The sequence below is a fragment of the Podarcis erhardii genome (assembly GCF_964252035.2).
Source record: "Podarcis erhardii genome assembly, chromosome: 15".
Classification (NCBI taxonomy): Eukaryota; Metazoa; Chordata; class Lepidosauria; order Squamata; family Lacertidae; genus Podarcis; species Podarcis erhardii.
The window spans coordinates 7,700,021-7,724,004 of NC_138505.1; the positions used below are offsets into that span (position 1 = coordinate 7,700,021).

General features: G+C 45.9%; 1 long non-coding RNA gene across 1 annotated transcript; it reads right to left on the reverse strand.

Moving 5' to 3' along the window:
• Window positions 1–12,893: 12,893 nt before the first annotated feature.
• Window positions 12,894–15,516, reverse strand: LOC309330593. The gene is made up of 2 exons (XR_014151500.1): window positions 14,232–15,516; window positions 12,894–13,103 (listed from the first exon to the last, which is right to left on the reverse strand). It is a non-coding gene; the product is annotated as an uncharacterized lncRNA (long non-coding RNA).
• Window positions 15,517–23,984: the final 8,468 nt, after the last annotated feature.

Consider the following 23,984-nt stretch of genomic DNA (forward strand, 5'->3'; position numbering starts at 1 on the left):
ATTGCCCAGTGTGTCATAGCGACCTTGACAAGCTCGTCTTTTGTTTCCCAATCTAATCGTACATTTTGGATAAACGTTTTTCTTTGTTTTGCGTAAGTTCTTTTTCATATTGTGAGCTTTGGTCCGAAAAACCATTTTTCCTATCTGTTTTAAACATTTCATGTAACTGATGATATTGTAGCCAGACTGTAACAAGGCTCCTTACACTTTCCATTGATTTCAGTTTAGGTTCGCCCCCTCTGTCAAATGCAGCAATTCCCTATTGAGTTGCCCATTGTCTATCCATATTAACTGAAGTCTCCAACTCTTTTTAACTTTTGTATTAATGATTTGGTGCCATTTTTAAGCAATGCAAATTCTCTCTCCCCTCTAAATCATTTCAAAATAAGTTATATTTACTGTACAACATGGCCAGAATTTTTAGAGCATAGATATCTTGCCCACCCTCAAAGTGTTCTCACCTCCAAAAAGGTAGTCCCTTTGCTGCAAAACATTGCCATCCAGTGGTTCTTGAGGCAAGCTGCAACAAAGAAGTGCTAATTTCTCCTGATATACACATTCTCTGTGCAATTTTGCCTAATAGACACATTTTTGCAAAACAATGTTGCCCTAGTCTAATGCACAGCATTTTCACTAATAGGTGCATCTTGTCCCTGGTATTTTCTGTACACAATACTTGGCCGGAGGAACAGCACTGCAAAGTTCAGAACAGCACAAATTCTGAAGGACTGATGTTTTTCAATTTTGCATATTGTTTTGGAAGGTGAAGGTTATAGGTCAAAACCAGCACTTTGAATTGGTACCCCACTTGGCTTGGAATTAATAACATGACAAAATAGCATGATAAAAAAAGCAGTTTGGGGGCGCTAGCATGGCTGGAAGAGGTCCGTTTCTGGCTGTGGGAAAAAATGGCCAGGCCACACACACATACACATTGTTACTTTATTTGTCTTTGCACACCCTCCATTGTGAAACCTGAACTTTAAAGTGCTGTAGGCAGCTTTTGAAATGGGTGAAGCAACGGGGATTTATTTTCTTTGTAGAAATCCTGACAGTTTCAGATACAGACCGCCGTGGTGTGGTTCCTGTACAATCATGTCCCTAAAATGTGTCCCTTTGAAGTCGCTTGACTTTTACCCTCATAAAAATACCAGAACAGATTAGATAATAGCCTTCCAGCCAACCAACACCAACACCCCTTCAATTTCTTAACCTCCTTTCATAGGGAGGAAATTGGGGGGGGTGTTTAACTTCAGTGGTGTTTAAAGGTAAAGGTAAAGGGACCCCTGACCATTAGGTCCAGTCGTGGCCGACTCTGGGTTTGTGGCGCTCCTCTTGCTTTATTGGCCGAGGGAGCCGGCGTACAGCTTCCGGGTCATGTGGCCAGAAGAACTAAGCTGCTTCTGGCGAACCAGAGCAGTGCACGGAAACGCCTTTTACCTTCCTGCTGGAGTGGTACCTATTTATCTACTTGCACTTTGACGTGCTTTCAAACTGCTAGGTTGGCAGAAGCAGGGACCGAGCAACGGGAGCTCACCCCGTCACAGGGATTCGAACCACCAACCTTCTCATCGGCAAGCCCTAAGCTCTCTGGTTTAACCCACAGCACCACCCGCGTCCCTCAGTGGAGTTTGCTTTCAAATAAATTTGTTTCCTGAACCAGCATCACAATCATGACTTTACTTGCAAAATATCCTGGGGGGAAACAGACTGCCCGATTGTTAATTGGCAAGAGAAATTGTTGGAGATGTAATGAGACTGAAGGCATGTTCTATCATGTGTGGTGGACCTGTAAAAGAGTAAAAGAGTGTTGGGAAATAATTCATAATGAACTGAAAAAATGTTGCAAAGTACTTCTCCCCCCCCCAAAAAAAAAGAAAAAACCCCAGAGTCCTTTTTGTTTTGTTTTGTCTGTTTTGTTTTTTGTATAATTTTTATTTATTTTCCATTTAATGTTATACATTCACATTGTCATTATCCACTATACCATCCTGGCTCTTTAGATGTATTACAGTATATTAATATTTTTTGGAAGCCGCCCAGAGTGGCTGGGGAAGCCCAGCCAGATGGGTGGGGTATAAATAATAAATTATTTTTTTTTATTATTATTAGAGCAGGGGTCAGCAAACTTTTTCAGCAGGGGGCCGGTCCACTGTCTCTCAGACCTTGTGGGGGACCAGACTATATTGGGGGGGTGAAGAAATTCCTATGCCCCACAAATAACCCAGAGATGCATTTTAAATAGAAGCACACATTTTCCTCATGTAAAAACAGCAGACAGGCCTTCTAAATCCGGCCCGTGGAAATGTTCGGGAATGGCGTGTTTTTACATGAGTAGAATGTACTCATTATTTAAAATGCATCTCTGGGTTATTTGTGGGACATAGAAATTTGTTCATTTTTTCCCCAAAAAAATATGGTCTGACCCCCCACAATGTCTGAGAGACAGTGGACAGTCCCCCTGCTGAAAAAGTTTGCTGACCCCGTTCTATCCCTATAATTCCCAGAATTTTTCTTCAGCTTTTCTTAATTTTGATGTTACTTTTTCCAGTACCACATAGTCCATTATCTTACCTATCAATACTTCTCTGGTTGGAACTTCTTCTGCCTTCCCTTTCTGCTCAGATAGAATCTTAGCTGCTGTTGTTACATAAACAAACAATTTTAACATTTGGGGGTAGGGGAGAGAGCTATGCCCCTATAATAACTAAATAATGGAAGGTTCTACTCCCTGAGGTTCTGGAAGAAGCAGTGCCGGATTTGCATATAAGCTAAACAAACTATAGCTTAGGGCCCCACTGTCTTGGGGTCCCCAAAAAAAATTAAAGGAAAAAACTGGATGTACATTTCCAAAATAAAAGATAAAAAACAAATAAAATAAAACTTACATACAGCAACAGTGTTTTGTGTTGTGTAGGCTCCTATGATGTAAGTCATGGGCCCTGCCTGCTAGCCTGCTCGCTAAAAAATATCACTGGTTTGCTCATTTCTATATACAGTGGTACCCGGGGTTATGTACTTAATTCGTTCCGGAGGTCCGTTCTTAACCTGAAACTGTTCTTAACCTGAAGCACCACTTTAGCTAATGGGGCCTCCTGCTGCCACCGCACTGCCGGAGCACGATTTCTGTTCTCATCCTGAAGCAAAGTTCTTAAGCCGAGGTACTATTTCTGGGTTAGCGTAGTCTGTAACCTGAAATGTATGTAACCTGAAGCATATGTAACCCGAGGTACCACTGTATAGGGTGCCTACATTCTGCATGGACAACATGTGCAAATGGCTTTAGATACCTATTAGGTCCATAAATGACCATATAGCATATAGTCAACACGAAAAACAGCAACAGTTTGTTGTTGACAAAGGACAGCTGGACATATAAAGGGCCCTATTACCTGCAGTAGCTTAGGACCTCATCAAACCTAAATCCAGCTCTGGGGAGAAGGGGCTGGTTTAAATAGGAAGCTGGCTTATTTATATCGAGTCAGACCTTGGGTCCAATGAGCTCAGTGCTGCCCACACTGACTTGTAGGACCTCTCCAGGGTTCCAGGTTGTAGTGTTTTCCCAGCCCTAACTGGTGAGGCTGAGGATGGAACCTGGAAACTTCTAAGCCATGGTCCTTCCCCTGCATTTCTGCAAAATTCTGGACACTTTTTCCCTCTCTTCTAAATTCAGCAAATTGTTGCACATTGTAATGGTTATGGGTGGGTTACTCGTGCGTAAATTGCCTCCGCTTCAGTTAGATCGTTTGCTCAACCATGTTTAGGGTTAGAGCTCGCCCTCCGTGACCTGTTAGTCACTTGCAGAATCTGTCAGTGGGCGTTTCTTGAATCTCTTCCAGCATAAAAGCTGTTTGACCCCAAGTCTCCGCCTATGTTCCCTGCGCGGAACGCGTCTGCGCAAGTAAGGGGACAGCAAGGGCGTGCCAGCACTCTCTCCGCTAGTTTCGCTTGAAGGGTCTTGGAGCCCTGACACCGATTCCTCCATCTCCCTCCCCTCTCTATTGGTGTCACGCTGAAATCCTTCCCCTCTGCTGGTTCCCTCCCCGGCATCGCTCTGGTGCCCTGCCTCCATTTCTCCCTTTGATGTCAGTTCCCTGACACACATAGTTGTCTTGAGAGCTTGGGGTGAGGAAGAGAGGCAACTGCAGAGAAGACAGGCTTTATTGTTTGTTGTTTTTCCCCCCAAGCAGGTTTCCCAATGGAACAATGGAAATGTACTGGGAGGGAAATATACAATGCTTTCTAATACCTCAGCAAGGCAATCTGCAAGATTAAACAATCGTGGTTCCTGAATTCTGCAGGGACGTGCCATTGTCTGATTCTGGTTCCACTGCTGCAAGTGAATGGCACAACTCTGTGTCGTTTGGGAAAACGCACATATTGTGGACATCAAAAAAGACAAAGAATGTTAGAAGAGCCCGGTTGGTTCCAGCCAATGGCTCATCTAGTTCCATCTAGACAAGATGGAAGAGGAGGGCAACTGAGATGATCAAGGGCCTGGAAACCATGCTTGATGAGGAGCGGTTGAAGGAGCTGGTTATGTTTAACCTGGAAAGGGGGAGACTGAGAGGAGATATGATGTTGTTATTGTTGTTTAGTCATTTAGTTGTGTCTGACGCTTTGTGACCCCATGGACCAGAGCACGCCAGGCCCTCCTGTCTTCCACTGCCTCCCGCAGTTTGGTCAAACTCTTGCTGGTAGCTTCGAGAACACTATCCAACCATCTCGTCCTCTGTCTTCCCCTTCTCCTTGTGGAGGAGACTGAGAGGAGATACGATAGCCATCTTCAAATCTTTCAAGAGGGAACAATCTTGTTTTCTCCTGTTCTGGATGGTAGGATTCAAACCAATGGCTTCAAGTTACAAGAAACAAATAAATCGTTCCCGTGCCCCAACTTGCCATCCCCTTTTCTGAGTTCCTTTGTTCCAAAAAGAAAAGAAAAGTTACCCTATTGGGCTGAATAGGGTCTTAGTGTGTTAATTCTATGCACCCCACAATACTCACCATATATATATATATCTCAGAGGGCCTTCTCAGTAGTGGTGCCTGCCCTGTGGAACGCCCTTCCATCAGATGTCAAGGAAATAAACAACCATATGACTTTCAGAAGACATCTGAAGGCAGCCCTTTTTAAGGAAGTTTTTAATGTCTTATATTTTATTGTGCTTTTAATTCTGTTGGGAGCCGCCCAGAGTGGCTGGGGAAACCCAGCCAGATGGGTGGGGTAATAATAATAATAAGTAGAAGTTGTTGTTGTTGTTATATAATTTTTTATTAAATTTTCTAAATTGCATTTCAAAATATTCATTGAAACAACCTTAAATCAATGACTTCCTTTTTTCTCTTTCCGTGGTTCATTTTGCATACCATGCATCCCTGCATATTTTACATGAACTAAACCAGGCATAGGCAAACTCAGCCCTCCAGATATTTTTGGGACTACAATTCCCATCATCCCTGACCACTGGTCCTGTTAGCTAGGGATCATGGGAGTTGCAGTCCCAAAACATCTGGAGGGCCGAGTTTGCCTATGCCTGAACTAAACCATTCAGTAATTAATTGTTACATCCAGCAAAACTTATTTACGCTGTTGAATTTGTCTTAATGCTACCAGCATTTTTAAATGAACGCAATCTTCACCGACATATTCAGTAAACATTTTCCAGTCTTCACGAAACATGCATCCTTCTTGTTCTCTTATTCTATACCAGGCTTCCTTTGAAGTAAGTTCCAAGAAGAGCGATTTTACGATCCGGGCACCCAGAAGGGAGAGGGTCATAACAGCAACAAAATTGTTTCATTGCCGAAAGCAAGGAGTAACCTGTTTGTTTCCTTGCCACACAAAGCAAAGTTTAGCAGGGAACAGGTTCCATTTACAAGAAAGCAAAAGAGATTGAGCCTGCTTGCTTTAGAGCACGTTCCATTGGTTTTGGTGAGATTTTTCTCCCAAAGAAGTGTGCATGGATGCTAGCTTTGCAACCCTGTGCACAGGGCCAGTTCAAGACTTTTTGGCCCCTGAGACAAAGCATTAAATAGTGTCCTCCCTCCCAGCAGCGTAGCGTGGGTTGTCAGCACCCGGGGCAAGGCAAGTAATTTGCGCCCCTAACCCCTAACCTGCCGCCACTGCCAGCTTCTTCTTGCTGCTGCCTGGGCTGGTCGGGTGTGGTTCTCTCCCGCGCTCAGCGCTGCACTGGGTGGCCGCTGCACTGTCCCTCCCCCAGATAGTCCCTCCCTCGCTCTCTCTCCGCTCCGCACCGCAACGCACGCCTGGCACCCTCCCCCTCCACAGTGGGCAGCGACCCGGCAGCTCGGATAGGATTCGCACAGCCAGCACTGCAGTGCAAGAGAGTGAGTGAGCCAGGTAGGGGCAGAGAGCTGCGAGTGCGCCCCCCCAAATGTTGTGCCCGGTGCGGCTGGCACCCCCTGCACCCCCACGCTACACCACTGCTCCCTCCCACCAGGGAAGGAGGGGTAAGTGAAGATTCATATTGTGAACAAGAAGGAGAATCAAATCTACCTTAAAGAACAGTTAAAGTGGGGACAGGGGCAGTTGTGGAAGGAAAAAGAGCCTGCTCTGAATCATGCTGGGTGGGCACAGACCCCAGGAGACCCCAGAGGGCAGGTCCCCACTATTTCCTCCCTACGGGGGAGACCAGCAGTGCCAAGAGGTCTCTGCAGAGGTGGCCACCGATGAGATCTGACCTCCAAGGAGTGTGATCAGTGCTGGATTTAAAGGGTAAAGGGACACCTGACCATTAGGTCCAGTCATGACCGACGCTGGGGTTGCAGCGCTCATCTCGCTTTATTGGCCGAAGGAGCCGGCATACAGCTTCTGGGCCCTGGGGCCAGCATGACTAAGCTGCTTCTGGCGAACCAGAGCAGCACACGGAAACGCCATTTACCTTCCCACCGGAACGGTACCTATTTATCTACTTGCACTTTGACGTGCTTTTGAACTGCTAGGTGGGCAGGAGCAAGGACCGAGCAACAGGAGCTCACCCCATTGCAGGGATTCGAACTGCCAACATTCTGATCGGCAAGTCCTAGGCTCTGTGGTTTAACCCACAGCGCCACCGCGTCCCTAGTGCTGGATTTACGTATAAGCTAAACAAACTATAGCTTAGGGCCCCACTCTCTTGGGGGACCCAAAAAAAATTAAAGGGGGAAAAACTGAATGTACATTTCCAAAATAAAAGATAAAAAAACAAATAAAATAAAACCTACATACAGCAACAGTGTTTTGTGTTGTGTACGCTCCTATGATGTAAGTGATGGGCCCCGCCTCCTAGCCTGCTCCCTAAAATATCACTGGTTTGCTCATTTCTATATCTAGTGTGCCGACATTCTTCATGGACAACATGTGTAACTGGCTTTAGATACCTATTAGGTCCATAAATTACCATATAGCATATAGTGAATACGAAAAACAGCGACAGTTTGTTGTTGACAAAGGACAGCTGGAGATATAAAGGGCCCCGTTACATTCAGTAGCTTAGGGCCTCATTACTCCTAAATCCGGCCCTGGGAAGAAGGGGCTGGTTTAAATAGGAACTGGCTTATTTATATCGAGTCAGACTGTGGGTCCAACGGGCTCAGTGATGCCCACACTGACTTGCAGGATCTCTCCAGGGTTCCAGGTTGTAGTCTTTCCCAAGCCCTAACTGGGGATGGTGGGGATGCAACCTGGAGAATTGTAACCAAGAGAATTCTAACTGTAACCAAGGGAAGCAGTAACCAAATTGAGGAGCGAACAACCTTCTCACCCTCCTCACTGTTGGCATGTCTGGAAGCTGGTCCTTTACCAGTTGACACAGCCCGCTCTCACTCAGCACAAGGGGTTCCTTATGCACTCTCTCGCATGCCCATTCTCTGTGGTTCTTCTGCATAACTATTGAAAACATCGATTATGTCATTAAAGGAGCACTCCAGTTCAGTCCAGCTGCCTGACATGTTGAACCGTCAAGAGACCTTTCAGATGAGTCAAGGAAGTGGAGGAAATGAGGACAGACTCCAGACTCCCTCTTGAATGGCGATTAGTTGCCACAGAATCATATTTAAGCTCCATGCTCAGAGGGATTTGGCAGAACATCAAGCTGGGCAACCCATGCAGATGGGAGGAGTATAAGTAATATGTTTAGTATAGCATCATCATCATCATCATCATCATCATCAAACAATCAATGTTAAGGAAGTGGAGGAAATGGGGTTAGATTAAAGCCTTCCTCTTGAATGGCAATTAGTTGCCACTGGATCATATTTAAGCTCAGTGCTCAGAGGAGGGTTCCAGAGGGATTTGGCAGAACATCAAGTTTCATTAAACTTCCAGTGATGCCACGCCATGAGAAGTGCTAAATTGTAATTTCTTCAAAGATGGTAGATAAAGGGAGGACTCACCCAGGTCACCAGCTTTCCCAATTGATGCCCCAGGACTGTATGAGGAGCAGAAGGTTGGAACTGCATCCTGTATAATAACAATAATAATAATAATAATAATAATAATAATAATAATAATAATAATAATAATTATTATTTATACCCCGCCCATCTGGCTGGGCCTCCCCAGCCACTCTGGGTGGCTTCCATAGAAAGCAAAAATACAATAAAATATCACACGTTAAAAACTTCCCTGAAAAGGGCTGCCTTAAGATGTCTTCTGAATGTCAGGTAGTTGTTTATCGCTTTGACATCTACTGGAAGGGCGTTCCACAGGGCAGGCGCCACTACCGAGAAGGCCCTCTGCCTGGTTCCCTGTAGCTTTACTTCTCGCAATGAGGGAACCGCCAGAAGGCCCTCGTCGCTGGACCTCAGTGTCCGGGCAGAATGAGGGGGGTGGAGACGCTCCTTCAGGTATACTGGACCGAGGCCGTTTAGGGCTTTAAAGGTCAGCACCAACACTTTGAATTGTGCTCGGAAACATACTGGGAGCCAATGTAGGTCTTTCAAGACCGGTGTTATATGGTCTCGGCGGCCGCCCCCAGTCACCAGTCTAGCTGCCGCATTCTGGATTAGTTGTAGTTTCCGAGTCACCTTCAAAGGTAGCCCCACGTAGAGCGCATTGCAGTAGTCCAAGCGAGAGATAACCAGAGCATGCACCACTCTGGCGAGACAGTCCGCAGGCAGATAGGGTCTCAGCCTATGTACCAGATGGAGCTGGTAAACAGCTGCCCTGAACACAGATTTGACCTGTGCCTCCATGGACAGCTGTGAGTCCAAAATGACTCCCAGGCTGCACACCTGGTCCTTCAGGGGCACAGTTACCCCATTCAGGACCAGGGAATCCTCCACACCTGCCCGCCTCCTTTCCCCCAAAAACAGCACTTCTGTCTTGTCAGGATTCAACCTCAATCTGTTAGCCGCCATCCATCCTCCAACTGCCTCCAGACACTCACACAGGACCTTCACCGCCTTCACTGGTTCTGATTTAAAAGAGAGGTAGAGCTGGGTATCATCCACATACTGATGAACACCCAGCCCAAACCTCCTGATGATCTCTCCCAGCCGCTGCATGTAAATGTTGAAAAGCATGGGGGAGAGGACAGAACCCTGAGGCACCCCACAAGTGAGAGCCCAGGGGTCTGAACACTCATCCCCCACCACCACTTTCTGAACACGGCCCAGGAGGAAGGAGCGGAACCACTGTATGACAGTTCCGCCAGCTCCCAGCCCCTCAAGACGGTCCAGAAGGATGTTATGGTCGATGGTATCAAACGCCGCTGAGAGATCCAGCAGAACTAGGAAACAGCTCTCACCTTTGTCCCTAGCCCGCCGAAGATCATCAACCAGTGCGACCAAGGCAGTTTCAGTCCCATGATGAGGCCTGAATCCCGACTGGAAGGGATCCAAATGGTCCGCTTCTTCCAGGCGTGCCTGGAGTTGTTCGGCCACCGCTCGCTCAATCAACTTGCCCAAGAATGGAAGATTTGAAACTGGGCGATAGTTGGCCATCGTGGCCACATCTAAAGATGTTTTTTTAAGAAGCGGTTTAATAACCGCCTCTTTCAGCGCGTCTGGGAAGGCTCCCTCACAGAGGGAAGCATTCACCACCCCACGAAGCCCATCACCCAGTCCTTCCCAGCTAGCTTTTATAAGCCAGGATGGGCAAGGATCCAGGAGACAGGTGGTTGGCTTCACTCGTCCAAGCTGCCTGTCCACATCCTCGGAGGTAACAGATTGGAATTGATCCCACTCAACTTGACTAGACAGAACTCTAGCACTCTCCCGCCCCGGCCCTGCTCCCACGGTGGAGTCTACTTCTTCCCGAATCTGAGCGATTTTATCTGCCAAAAAGCTTTGCAAAATCATTGCAGGAGAACATGTGGCCCGTACTGGGCCCCGATGTTGCAGGTGGTTCCACTAAATTGTGAACCACCTGAAAAAGTCTCCTGCTGCTGTTTTCTGCAGATGCAATAGAGGCGGTGAAGAAAGTCTTCTTCGCCGTCGCTATCGCCACTTGGTAGGCTCGACGTTGAGCTCTAACCTGTGTCCGGTCAGATTCGGAATGAGTTATCCGCCACCGGCGCTCTAGACGTCTCAACGATTGTTTCATTGCCCTCAGATCCGTGGAAAACCATGGGGCTGTACGGGCTCCATGCAGTCGGAGAGGGCGCTTCGGACCCAAACAGTCAATAGCCCTGGTTAACTCCACATTCCAGCGGGCCACCAGGGAATCGGCTGAAAGGCCATCAACATGGGATAAAGCATCCCCTACCACTCTCTGGAAACCATTTGGATCCATTAAGTGGCGGGGGCGGACCATCCGAATTGGTCCCACCTCCCTGCAGAGGGGATGGGTCGCAGAGAAGTCCAGTTGCACCAGGAAGTGATCTGACCATGGCACTTCTTTCGTTTCGCTTTTACTTAGTGTCAGATCACCAACATCCATAGAGGTAAACACCAGGTCCAAGGCATGTCCGCAGCTATGGGTTGGGCCAAACTTATTCAGGGACAGCCCCATGGAGGCCATGCTTTCCACGAAGTCCTGAGCGGCCCCTTGTAAGGTCGTGTCGGCATGGATATTAAAATCCCCTAGGACAACCAAACTAGGTGTCTCCAGGAGAACATCTGCCACAAGCTGAAGCAGCTCGGGCAGGGAATCCTTGGTGCAGCGGGGAGGTCGGTACACCAAAAGGAATCCTGTACTGCCCCTATTGCCCAACTTCCAGAACATGCACTTGGAAAACTGGGTCTTCCCAATAGGACGCCTGGTGCAAACTAATGACTTCCTAAAAATCACTGCAACCCCCCCTCCCCGCCCACATGACCTGGGTTGCTGTGCGTAAGAGAAACCTGGTGGACAAGCAGCGGCAAGGACAGGCCCATCTGCTTCATCCAACCAAGTCTCTGTCACACATGCCAGGTCAAGACCTCCATCCATGATCAAGTCATAGATGGCAGTAGTCTTATGAATCATTGACCTGGCATTGCACAGCAGCACCTTCAGGTCATGTGGGTATCCCTTGCTGATTCCTGTGTACCTGAAGAACGTGTCCAACCCCTGTTTCAGACAAGACACTGAAGTACAGGTCTGAGGGCCTTCTAGTGGTTCCCTCAATGTGAGAAGTCAAGTACAGAGAGGGCCTTCTCTGTGGTGGTTCCCACCGTGTGGAACGTTCTCCTATCATCTATCAAAGAGATAAACAATCACATGACCTTCCGTAGACATCTAAGGCAGCCCCTTATCAGGAGGTTTCTAATGTCTGATATTTCGTTGTCTTCTTTTCTACTCTGTTGGAAGCTGCCCAGAGTGGCTGGGCAACCCATGCAGATGGGTGGGGGACAAGTAATATATTTAATATATCATCATCATTAAACAAGCAATATCTATTTCTCAGGGACTCTGGAAATTATTTATTGCTTTCATTAGATAGATCAATGGTCTCGTTAGTACAATTCAGGTCAAATTGCTATTTTGGGGGATGTTCTTAAAAGTTTGGAACAGATCAATCCATTTTGCATTACCTTTTATGGGAAAGTGCGCCTTGGTTTTGGTACGCTTTGGTCTTGGAATGCATTTCCGGATCAGATTAAATTTGAGAACCAAAGTACCACGTATAATCTTAATCCTCTTCCTAACTTGAAAACCCGTCTAAAGAAACAGTGTCCCGTGGACCATGTTCCAGTCTTTAGAGACAGGTCCTGTGAAGATTTTACTCCAAACATCCCATTTAAATTATTTAAGAGCTCCAGAAAGATTCTTTCTGAACTTGGGGATATGATGATCTTCAATTTGTCAACTAATTTGTCTGGCACAGGTATTCAATGGGGGGGGGTGGACACTGTATTAATTTGATTTAAAAATTTAAAGAATGTTTTAAAAACAAAGAGTGTTTTGCATCAATTTTTCCATGAAAAACATTGAGTTAACCAACCTGGAATCACCTGGATCCCCACTGAGGGCCATTTTTAAGAAACAGTGTCATGTGGACCATGTTCCAATCTTTAGAGGCAGTTCTTGTGAACATTTCAGTTCCTCAAGAGCTCGTGCATAGAGCCCTTCTGGACCTGGCGATATGATGATCTTTCTCAATTAATTTGTCAGCCCCATGGACCTGCACTATATCTTCTGCTGTGAAGGGTGAAGACTGATCCTAATAATTTATCCAGCTGCTCTACAATTTCCCTGTCTTCCTTTCAAACGACCTTCTATTCCTCTTCATCCAGAATTCTAGCTCCCCACCCACCACCCAGAACCACTTTCCTCCTTCTAACAAAAAGAAACAGTATGTTATGTTGGTCTTTAAAGAAGATTTCTATTTTCTTACTTAAGTCTTTTGGCCACTTCTCGTTTATCCTACTGGAAGCCTCTTATCACCGAGGGAATGTCCTGACATGCAGTTTATGCTGCAGCTAAGATTCTGTTACTGTGCTTCAGAAAAACACCACACAGAAGGTGATGGATCTTTGAATGAAATCTTTATTGTCTCAGGAGGACATGAGCTTTAGAGATGGAGTTGAGTTGATGGATTCTTCACCTCCAGGTTGGTTCTTCATGCTGTGGAGTTCTCATAGGAAATGAGAAGAATTCTTCTTAGTGTATCCGTGAACTCCTTGAAGTCAACTTCACCATCGTTTCCTTCCAAAGCCTCATCAACGACAGAAGAGGCCTTTTTGTTGTGCAGTTGGGAGAGAATAAAGAAGGAAAGATGGTTACAGTGGCTGAAACCAGTGGAAAAAGCAAGCGGTCTTTGGATGAATTCAAGCACACACAAGAGTATGATACATTTAGTCATCCTTCCTGGGATGTTCTAGGAGAGCTGTGTCTCTCCTAATGTCATGGGGCTCCCAACTCCCATTGGCCCCAGTTAGCACAGCCAACAGTCAGAGATGACAGAGGTTGTGGTCCAGAAGCTCCTGGGGGAAAGCACAATGGGGAAAGCTGGCTCAGAAAAATCCAAGGTTGGAAGCAGTGGTAGTTTCAGCCCAATCCTTCAATAGTTAGCAGGCTGATAACCAAGAATAACTTACAGGAGGGGTGGGGAAACTGCCCCGCTCACCCGAATATCCCTGGACTCTCCAACTCACAGTGACCCCAGCAGTTGACAGGGCAATTCCTGCACTCAGGGACCAAATTGCATTGCAACTATTGGAACCAAGAAAACAGTAACTTGTAACATGGAATTTTTCACAGAGAACATTCTAATGCATTTTTTGTTTCCTCACTGCTAGATTTCATAACAATTTGTTAAATTTTATGCCAGATTGATTCTAACAATGGTTTTCACTTTTTAAAAAGAAAATTTGGTCTCATCTTGGGTAAACTATTTAGAGGTCTTTGTAGATTAAACCGTAAATGTGTTGCACCCAAGTGGGGTTTTCCTTTCCTTTTCTGTCTGTGGAACAACTTCTGCAAGCGTAACAGAACATCCCCTCCTTCTTCTCCTCAGTGCAGTCACAGAAAATCCACTCTGGAAGGTTGTGGAGAAGGAGCAGAGGGAGGAGAGAGGGAGGAGGCTTGGCTGCCCTTGTGCGGATCATTCTGCTAAATAAGTATAAAAATGGAAAAGTACTTTAGCAGGTGACTAGTACCAGCCAGGATGGGGGAATGGTAAGTAATGGCTTTACAACTGAAGGGGAGATAGCTTCAAAACAAGAAATTTCTTAATCCCGAAAAGGGAAAAGCAAAGGGCAATCTGAGAAGTGAGGATTTTGAAAAGATGAAGAGAACTGAAGTGCTTCCCCCATTGCAAGGAGTAACCCAACTGAGCAACAAACCACCCTCTCCTGCTCCTCACCGTTGGCATGTCTGGAAGCTGGTCCTTTACCAGTTGACGCAGTCCTCTCTCATTCAGCACACGGCGTTCCTTAGGCTGAAGCATTGCACACTCACTCGTGCCCATTACCCGTACTTCTATTGCATATTTATGGAAAACATTGATTATGTTATCAATGGAGCGCTGCAGTTCAGTCCGGCTGCCTGACATGTTGACCTGTCAAGAGAACTTTCAGGTGAGTCAAGGAAGTGGAGGAAATGGGGACAGACTCCAGACTCCCTCTTGAATGGTGATCAGTTGCCACAGAATCATATTTAAGCTCCATGCTCAGAGGGATTTGGCAGAACATCAAGTTTCCTTAAACGTCCAGTGATGCCACGCCGTGAGAAGTGCTAAATTGTAATTTCTACAAAGATGGTAGATAAAGGGAGGACTCACCCAGGTCACCAGCTTTCCCAATTGATGCCTCAGGAGTGTACGAGGAGCAGAAGGTTGGAACTGCATCCTGTATACCTGAAGAAAGTCTCCACCCCTGTTTTCAGACAAGACACCGAGGTCCAGGTCTGAGGGCCTTCTAGTGGTTCCCTCAATGTGAGAAGTGAAGTTACAGAGAGGGCCTTCTCGGTGGTGGTGCCCACCCTGTGGAACATTCTCCTATCATCTATCAAAGAGATAAACAATCACATGACCTTCTGTAGACGTTTAAGGCAGCGCCGTATTAGGAGGTTTCTAGTATCTGATGTTCTGTTGTGTTCTTTTCTACTCTGTTGGAAGCTGCCCAGAATGGCTGGGCAACCCATGCAGATGGGTGGGGGAAAAGTAATATATTTAATATATCATATATAGGTACCACCGTATAATCTTAATCTTAATTTTAGCACAGCCAACAGTCAGAGATGACAGAGGTTGTGGTCCAGACACTCCTGGGGGAAAACACAATGGGGAAAACTGGCTCAGAAAAATCCAAGGTTGGAAGCAGTGGTAGTTTCAGCCCAATCCTTCTATAGTTAGCAGGCTGATAACCAAGAATAACTTACAGGAGGGGTGGGGAAACTGCCCCCCTCACCCGAATATCCCTGGACTCTCCAACTCACAGTGACCCCAGCACTTGACAGGGCAATTCCTGCACTCAGGGACCAAAATGCATTGCAACCATTGGAACCAAGAAAACAGTAACTTGTAACATGGAATTTTTCACAGAGAACATTCTAATGCATTTTTTGTTTCACCACTGCTAGACTTCATAACACTTTGTTAAATTTTATGCCAGATTTATTCTAACATTGTTTTTCACTTTTTAAAAAGAAAGTTTGGTCTTATCTTGGGTAAACTCTCCAGGGTTCCAAGCTGTAGTCTTTTCCAAGTCCGTTCTCACTTAACCCAAGGGGTTCCTTAGGCTGAAGCACTGCACACTAACTCGTGCCCATTCTCTGTGGTTCTTCTGCATAACTATTGAAAACATTGATTAAATGATCTTTGTCAATTAATTTGTCAGGCCCAGGCTGAGATGGGAGTAATCAGCCTCCCAAATTCTTCCTGGTGTAAGGGAAGATGCAGTCTCATCCGCGGATGCGCAATAAACCACCCCCAAGTTTGTAAAGAAGGAGGGGGGTGGGGGCACTGGATGGAAAGCCCCTGAGGGAGTTCGGATCTCCTGGACACTGTCCCCGTGAGCGCACTAAGTTCCATTTCTTAAGATGAAAAGCAACAGTCTCTGGGAACGGCCATTCTAGTGGGACTGGAAGAAGCGCGAATTGATGCCACCTACGCCTAATTCGGAGAGTTGCTCCAGAAGGAAACCATGGTGGATGGTATCAAAAGCTGCTGAGAGGTCGAGGAGAATTAACAGGGACATGTTTCTCTTCTCTCTCTCTCAACAGAGGTCATCATACAGGGCGACCAAAGCAGTTTCTGTTCCAAAACCCTGACTGAAACGGATCCAGAAAATCAGTTTCTCCAAAAAGCACCTGGATCTGGTCTGCGACCACTCGCTCCAGAACCTTGCTCAGGAAAGGGAGATTAGCAACTGGTCTATAGTTAGTTAGGTTTTCTGAATCCAGGGAAGCTTTCTTAAGGATTGGTTTTACCACCGCCTCCTCCAAACAGGCAGGGACCACCCCATCTTGTAAAGAGGCACTGATCAACTCCCTGGACCAGCCAGCTATATTTCCTTTCCTTCGATGGACTTCCGACTTCACTCTTGCAGTTTAAATGGGAACACTGCTTACAATTTTTGTCAGTGTTTTTAATTAAAAGCTAATGGTGGGGAAATGCGCTCTACGTGGGGCTACCTTTGAAGGTGACCCAGAAACTGCAATTAATCCACAATGTGGCAGCTAGACTGGTGACTGGGAGTGCCCACCAGGACCACATAACACCGGTTCTGAGAGATCTGCATTGGCTCCCAGTACGTTTCCAAGCACAATTCAAAGTGCCGGTGCTGACCTTTAAAGCCCTAAACGGCCTCAGTCCTGTATACCTGAAGGAGCGTCTCCACCTCCATCATTCAGCCCGGACACTGAGGTCCAGCGCCGAGGGCCTTCTGGCGGTTCCCTCGTTGCGAGAAGTGAGGTTACAGGGAACCGGACAGAGGGCCTTCTCGGTAGTGGTGCCCGCCCTGGGGGACGCTCTCCCATCAGATGTCAAGGAAATAAGCAGCTATCTTATTTTTAAAAGACATCTGAAGGCAGCCCTGTTTAGGGAAGTTTTTAGTATTTAATGCTGTATTGTTTTTAACACTCGATTGGGAGCCGCCCAGAGTGGCTGGGGAAACTCAACCAGATGGGCAGGGTATAAACAATAAATTATTATTATTATTTCAGCCGGTTGAAGATCTTTGGCTAAACCTCAAAGTGTTGAACCGATACAGTCAGAAGGAAGCGTGACTGGTTTCAAGAGAGATGACTCCCAGGAAAACACTGCATTGCGCTACCGTCGGGCTGTCCTAATAAATTGGGTAGCGCACTGATTATTGGTGTGTGTGTGTGTGTGTGTGTGTGTGTGTGTGTGTGTAAAATAATGGATCCACAAAAATCCTGGACTCTTCTTGGTGGTGTTATCAGCACCTTAAACAATTCAGCAGCATCAAGAAACTTGGCTATCTCACTGCTCGCTCCTGACCCCAGGTTAACGTGTTTAAAAGCACAAGTCCCAAAACTGACAAGAGTATTGTTAGCCCAGAAATGGAAACAAGAAGAAATTCCGATGAAAGAAGAATGGCAGACGAAATTAATGGACTATGCAGAATTGGACAAAATGGCAGGAAGGATTCGAAACCTGCGGGACCAGAGATTTACAGAAGATTGGGAGAAGTATATGAATTATTTGTAATCAACAAATTACACTAGTGGGACTACAAGAAGTTTTGTAAGGAGAAATATATGAAGTGTTACAAAGTAGAAAAAGACAGAGATATTGGTAATGAGTTTGAAATGTAATAGGGAAGATAAGAAATGCATACTGAGAGATTAGATTGGAAAAATTTCAGACAGGATTGATGGAAGTCAAAAATTTGAATAAGATGTAAAAGTGTAGGAGTGCTCTTATTAATCAGAGTTCAATCCTTCCTTTACTTTGAGAACGCCTCATAAAAGTATGTTTAATTACTGTTGAAAATGATATGTTAAAAAAAACTAATAAAAGATTATATTAAAAAATAATAATAATAATAAAGTACAAGTCCCCAAACCAATCCTTCTTGCACCGCTCCTTTGGAAGAACAGCCCATTAATCAAATGTCCTAGCCAAGCTCAATTCATGTACCTTTTGCACCACCTAGTGGCTCAGATTGTTGTCACGGTATGATGACAATCTTGCACAAAGCACCCAGTTTGCTTGATGCTTGTCATTAACCAAACGAGCATCATGATTTCCTGACCTGCAGTACACCTTCTGCCTGCTCTTCTGTTGCTCTTGGTCAGGGCTGGAGTCAGATTCAGGTCAGCAATAAAGGAGGAAGATCTCCATTGTCAGCGAAATTAACTCTTTATCCAAGGAAACAAACGTACCACTCGGCCTCGTGGCCTCAGCAACATTTCTCAGTAGGTCTTGCCCCTATGGAGCAGTTGCCAATACTGGAGGTTCCAGCCTTCCACACCTCCCTAAGGCTCTGTCTCTCCCAGATGTTTCCCTTTTTTATATATATAAATACATCTTTATTGGTTTAAAATTCAGCCTTACCATAAAGATAAGTACAACAAAGTTAAGCACAGAAAAGAAAAAGAAAAGAAAAAAAGAATTCTCCACATCAAAAACTACAAAAAGTTTAAAAGTAACAAGAAAAGAAAAAGAAAAGAACAATTAAAAGTACCAGATATTTATACAGCATCATGTCTTATCCAATAAAGTCTTCTGTGAAAAGCTTCCAGTCGTTCTCATTATACTTTTTCTATTGTCTTGATTTTATCACACAGTTTGTTTTATATCTTTTCCCATATATTCCTCTAAGATGTTTATTCCATTTATTTATTATGCACAAATATCATTCAATTCTGCTAGGATGGTATCATTTTTATAATATAGTCTTATGTATTCCTTAAATATTTTCCATTCTCCATATACTTATTGATTTAAGGTTCCCCTGACTTTTCCAGTTTGCTAGTTGAAAATACTCTATCATGAGTGTTTGCCATTTCTGTTATTGTTGGTGTTATTTCGCCTTTCCAACTTCTGGCCACCAGTATTCTCCCAGTGGTCTCTCCCAGATGTTTCCCAAGCAGCCTCAACATGTGTCCACACACCTCTGGTCCCTGCTCTGCCTTCCTCATTATCCTGCACATTCTTGGAGACCAAGGGGGAGAGGAACTTGTCTGTGCTGGTCCTGGGGGCTAACCGAGAGGCAAGGTTCGAGTCCAGTCCTAGGTCGATGGTGCGGTATGGAGGCTGTCCATCAAAGCTGTAGCTGGTCCAAGGCAGGGAGTCGGGTGGGGTCAGGAACTCTGGCAGAAGAGCAGGACAGGGTGCAGGCAGGAACAGGCTAGCAACAACATTGCTCCCGCAACCTGGGACTGGGCTGACTGGCTTTTATCTGCCCCAAGGCATAGGGTGGCCCCGGTCCACAGGTGACTTACCTCTCCTGGCCTAGAGGCGAGCACTCCTCCTGCAGGAACTTAGTTCCCTCCGCCTCTCTGCCCTGAGCCTCTGCAGCTCAAGAGAGACTGGAGGGTTACCGGACCCAGAGGCAACCTCAGCTTCCTCTGACGGGGCTGAGAGTGGAGCACTTGCAGGCATTGGGTCCTCCATCACCTCAGGAGCCAGAGCAGGCTCAGCTGGTGCCTGCACCTGAGGATCCAGCACAGGTGAGAACCCTTCAGGCTCAGGCCCCAGCCCTGGCTCAGCTGGTTCTGGAGGCGGGGACTCCTGTGCAGGCTGGGATTCCTCAGGTTCAGCCTCTGAGTCCGAATCCCAGGCCATCACACCGTCGCAGCAAGAGAGGGAGACTTCCTGGATTTTTCAGCAGCCTTCTTCAGCCTTGGAGTCTGAACTGCTCCCTATCACAGGCTCTTCCCGCACACTTCACCCTGTTGCCCCTTCAAGTATCTGGCACCTCCTCCCAGTCTTCTCCCTCTGATCTCTCCTTGGTATCCCATTACCTCTGGGGATTCCCTTTGGGGTTTCCCTGCTGCTGCCTCCCACCACTCCTCCTTGCCCAGCCAACTTGGACGGAGAACTTTGTGAACTTGGACTGTTGATAAGTGTAATAAGAATGTTAAGGTCTTATATATATAATAAGTTGGGACGCAGGTGGCACTGTGAGTTATACCACAGAGCCTAGGGCTTGCTGATCAGAAGGTGAGCGGTTCGAATCCGTGACGGGGTGAGCTCCCGTTGCTCGGTCCCTGCTCCTGCCAACCTAGCAGTTCAAAAGCACATCAAAGTGCAAGTAGATAAATAGGTACCGCTCCGGCGGGAAGGTAAACGGCATTTCCGTGCGCTGCTCTGGTTCGCCAGAAGCGGCTTAGTCATGCTGGCCACATGGCCCGGAAGCTGTACGCCAGCTCCCTCGGCCAATAAAGCGAGATGAGCGCCGCAACCCCAGAGTCGGCCACAACTGGACCTAATGGTCAGGGGTCCCTTTACCTTTTACTACATGAATCCTTCTTGAAATTTTGTCTTGCTTTTTGAGCAACTGTTGATGGATGCTTTTTGCATGTCAGCCATGATAGGAACTATTTCATGGTGTTTGGGAATTGTTCCAATAACCGTGTGTCTCAGAATGCCTCTGCGCTACATTGGAACAAGGCAAAGAATGAGCAAGGCCTTTGTGTAATGCAACTCTGCTACGGAGGCTTTCATCCTGACTTAAACATATCAGAAACTCATCCTCTTTGATGTGCCTGTTAGAGAATCATTCTGCCAGAAACAAGTAGAAGTTTCTAGAAGGTTCCAGAACATTCCTTTATATATGGGAGTGGCACTCTGAGCTTAATTAGCATCAACTGGAAGTGCCAATAAAAAGAAAGCCACTTGGTTTCATTTTTTGCAGGCTTCTGACCAAAGAGTACTGCCTGTAAAATCTGCTGAAGGACCATTCCTGTAATTTACAGCATGCAGGAGATAAGAGAGACTTTGTTTGAAAGTGTGCTGTTAATTGCTGTTTATATTAACAGTTGAAAAATATCTTTGCTACTGGACTTCCGGGTTAGCGCGAACGGCTAATGGCGGATTCCCTCCGAGCTCCGGAGGGAATTGGCTCTACTGAGGACGGGTCTTGCCGTGCCGGCGACATGGGGACCCTCAGAAACCGCAGGCGCGGAAGCCTGCGGACTTGGTGACTCGGTGGGCACCTTAAGCGCCCTCCCCGACCCACGAAGAGCCTTTTTAAAGGCTACGGAGAGGGTACGGAGAGTGGCGTGGTGCTGAGAGTAGACCGCTACCTCAGTGGAGTGAAGCCGCAAGCCATGGCCGGAGAGCGCTGACTTTCTTCCCAAAATTTGGACTGGATAACAAAGGACCCGTGAGTAGTGGAATTTGGACTTTAAAAATTTTATCCTGTGAATTCGGCACGATCGGGGGATGTGTTAAAGGGAAGTCCGCACCCCCTCTACTTATAGACGATTTAAAGCAAGGAACGGAGAATTAAGGCTGAATGAATACTGTTTTGATGATTTAAAAGTTTTTCACAAATTTGATAGAAGAAGATTTTGTGCTGGAGAGAAAGGGAATTTTGGAACTTTGTGTGTAATCCCCCCCAAAAACCCGGGAGTGTCCTATTTGGGTGCCGGAGGAAGAAGTGAAAGGAGTTTGACAGCTGTCAAAGAAGCTGTCAAACGGGCGGACAAAGTGAAGAATTTTGTTATTTAACAACTCTTGGAATTAAAGCTGATACATTTGGACTGAGGCGATTGGAAACAAAGTATTGATAATAACAAAGTAACAGATTATTGGAAAAGGACTACTAAATAACTGAAAGCCCCCTAGGGGGAATTAGTGACATTACAATGGCTGCAGAGGGAAAATTACTGGCGGAGATAGAAAAAATGTTCTTTCTCGTGGGAATCCTGCAGGAGCAGAGTATGGCTCTGAGTAAAGTTTTTATGACCTTGAATTCTGAAACAAACAACTCTGCTGAATGCACAAAGGAGACGCATGATAAAAACTCTGCAGCTGAGAAGGAAGAGATGCCTTTGGAATTGACAGAGAAGAAAGAAGGAGTTCAGACACTACAAGTGGAAAATATCAACCAGGAATCTGCATTGTTAGAGTATGAGCAAGAAGACCTTTGGATTACAAACCTGCGAAAGATGAGAAAGAAGAAGAGAGAAGTCCCTGGAGTACTTGGAATATTAAAACTAAAAAGAATAAAGCAACATGATTGGGACTTTCCTCTTGAGTATGGAAAACCAGATGGTCTTTCGCAGCAAACACTCTTTAACATTCTGGATGAAAGAAAAGATGATGTGACTCTGACTGAACTCCTTCGGGGTCTTAGGACCAACAAAGAGGACTACCAACATAGTTGGCAGAGAGGGACTGACAGAGAATCAGACGCCTCGGACGTGAGAAATCCGGGCTAAGAACTATTTTTTGTTTGGTTTTTTTTTTGGACATTTGTCTGGGAAGGGACAGAAACCGGGGCAGGGGGGGGAGAGAATAGAACTATAAAATGTTATGTTTTGTTTTACTTGGTCAATGTGACCTATAATTAATATAATAAAGGGAAAATTTGTGGAGAGGAAGTTAGATCGACCTTAAAAAAAAAAGAAATTAATGATTATAAGAGAATTGGATAAGGTGAATATAGATAAACAAAAAGAATTTAATTTTTAAAAACAATATGAATATCTTTAAGAGGTTAGGTAAGAACTTGCTGAATTAAATTTGGAACTGGGATGTAAGAGGAGGGGGTGGGGGAAGTCAATGAAAGTGGGTAAAGAAAATTAGGGTATGTAATTGTATTTGTGTGTTTGTGTGTTCTTGTCTTTGTGTGTGTGTTTGTTGTTATAAAATGTAAAAACCCAATAAAAATTATTAAAAAAAAAAAAAGAAAGAAAAATATCTTTGCTACTGTATCACTTGTACCCAGTCAGGGAATAAAATCTCTTGACCGAGACGTCACAGAGTTTGGCGAGTCATCTTTAAAACAACTTCTGTTGTTGTCCACTGCTGAACAATTGAAAGAGGTTTTACCTACACACAAGTATATGCGCAGTGAGAGTGTGTGGACAGTAAACTTTTAATAGTGCCAAGTGTGGGGACTGTGGAGACGCAGAACTGGGACTGGAGAAGAAGAGAGATTCTGATGGGTTGGAAACTTGCTTGAAAGGAATAAGCTGTTACTATACAGTGGACGCACGGGTTGCGAATGTGATCCGTGCGGGAGGCACATTCGTAACCCGCAGCGCCCCGTCTGTGTACATGCGGGTTGCGATTCGGCGCTTCTGCGCATGCGCAAAGCACGATTGTCGAGACCCGGAAGTAACCCATTCTGGTACTTACCTGTTATTGTTCTATAGGGAAGCTGCGTTCTGCTGCCTGTTCATTCATCTGGGAACAGATACCTTGTTCTTGGAGAGAGGTAGTGTTGTTGTTTTTTGGGGGGGAGCAGGGAATCAGTTGTTATGCCTGTGGCCCCTTCTAAACTTTGCATCCAGCAGGGTTGCAATTCCTGGAATAGCCAGGCTAGCTTCCCGGTGTGGTAATGGCCTAAGTATGGGTTATTAACATAACAAAAGAAGTGGCTCAGCAACACCGGGCAAATGGCTGGAGGGCGCGGCCTTCCTCAACTAACTGGTGGTGAGAAAGACAAAGCAGGTAGCAGGCTGGGAAGCCAGAGTCAGAGCCATGCCTGATTTCGGCTTGAATCCAAGGCTGTGGCTATGTGAGAAGCCTCTTGGGCTGTTAATGCTGCGAGCCCCTCCATCGTAGACTCAGCCAGGGGTCAGCAAACCTTTTCAGCAGGGGGCCAGTCCACTGCCAGACTATATTCTGAAGGGGGGGGAAATGAACGAATTCCTATGCCCCACAAATAACCCAGAGATGCATTTTAAATAAAAGGACACATTCCACTCATGTAAAAACATGTTGATTCCCGGACCATCCGTGGGCCGGATTTAGAAGGCGATTGGGCCAGATCCAGCCCTCGGGCCTTAGTTTGCCTGCCCATGACTCAGGCTTTATATATGTGTGAATAAACCATGTATCTTAAAGAGACCACAGTCTCTGCTGTCCCTCATTCCAAGGAAACTGAACCCTGGGTAAGCTCCTGGAACCCCTGGAAATTGGGGGAATTGAGGAAATACTTTTGCATTTTGATTATTACAGAATTAAGCATTT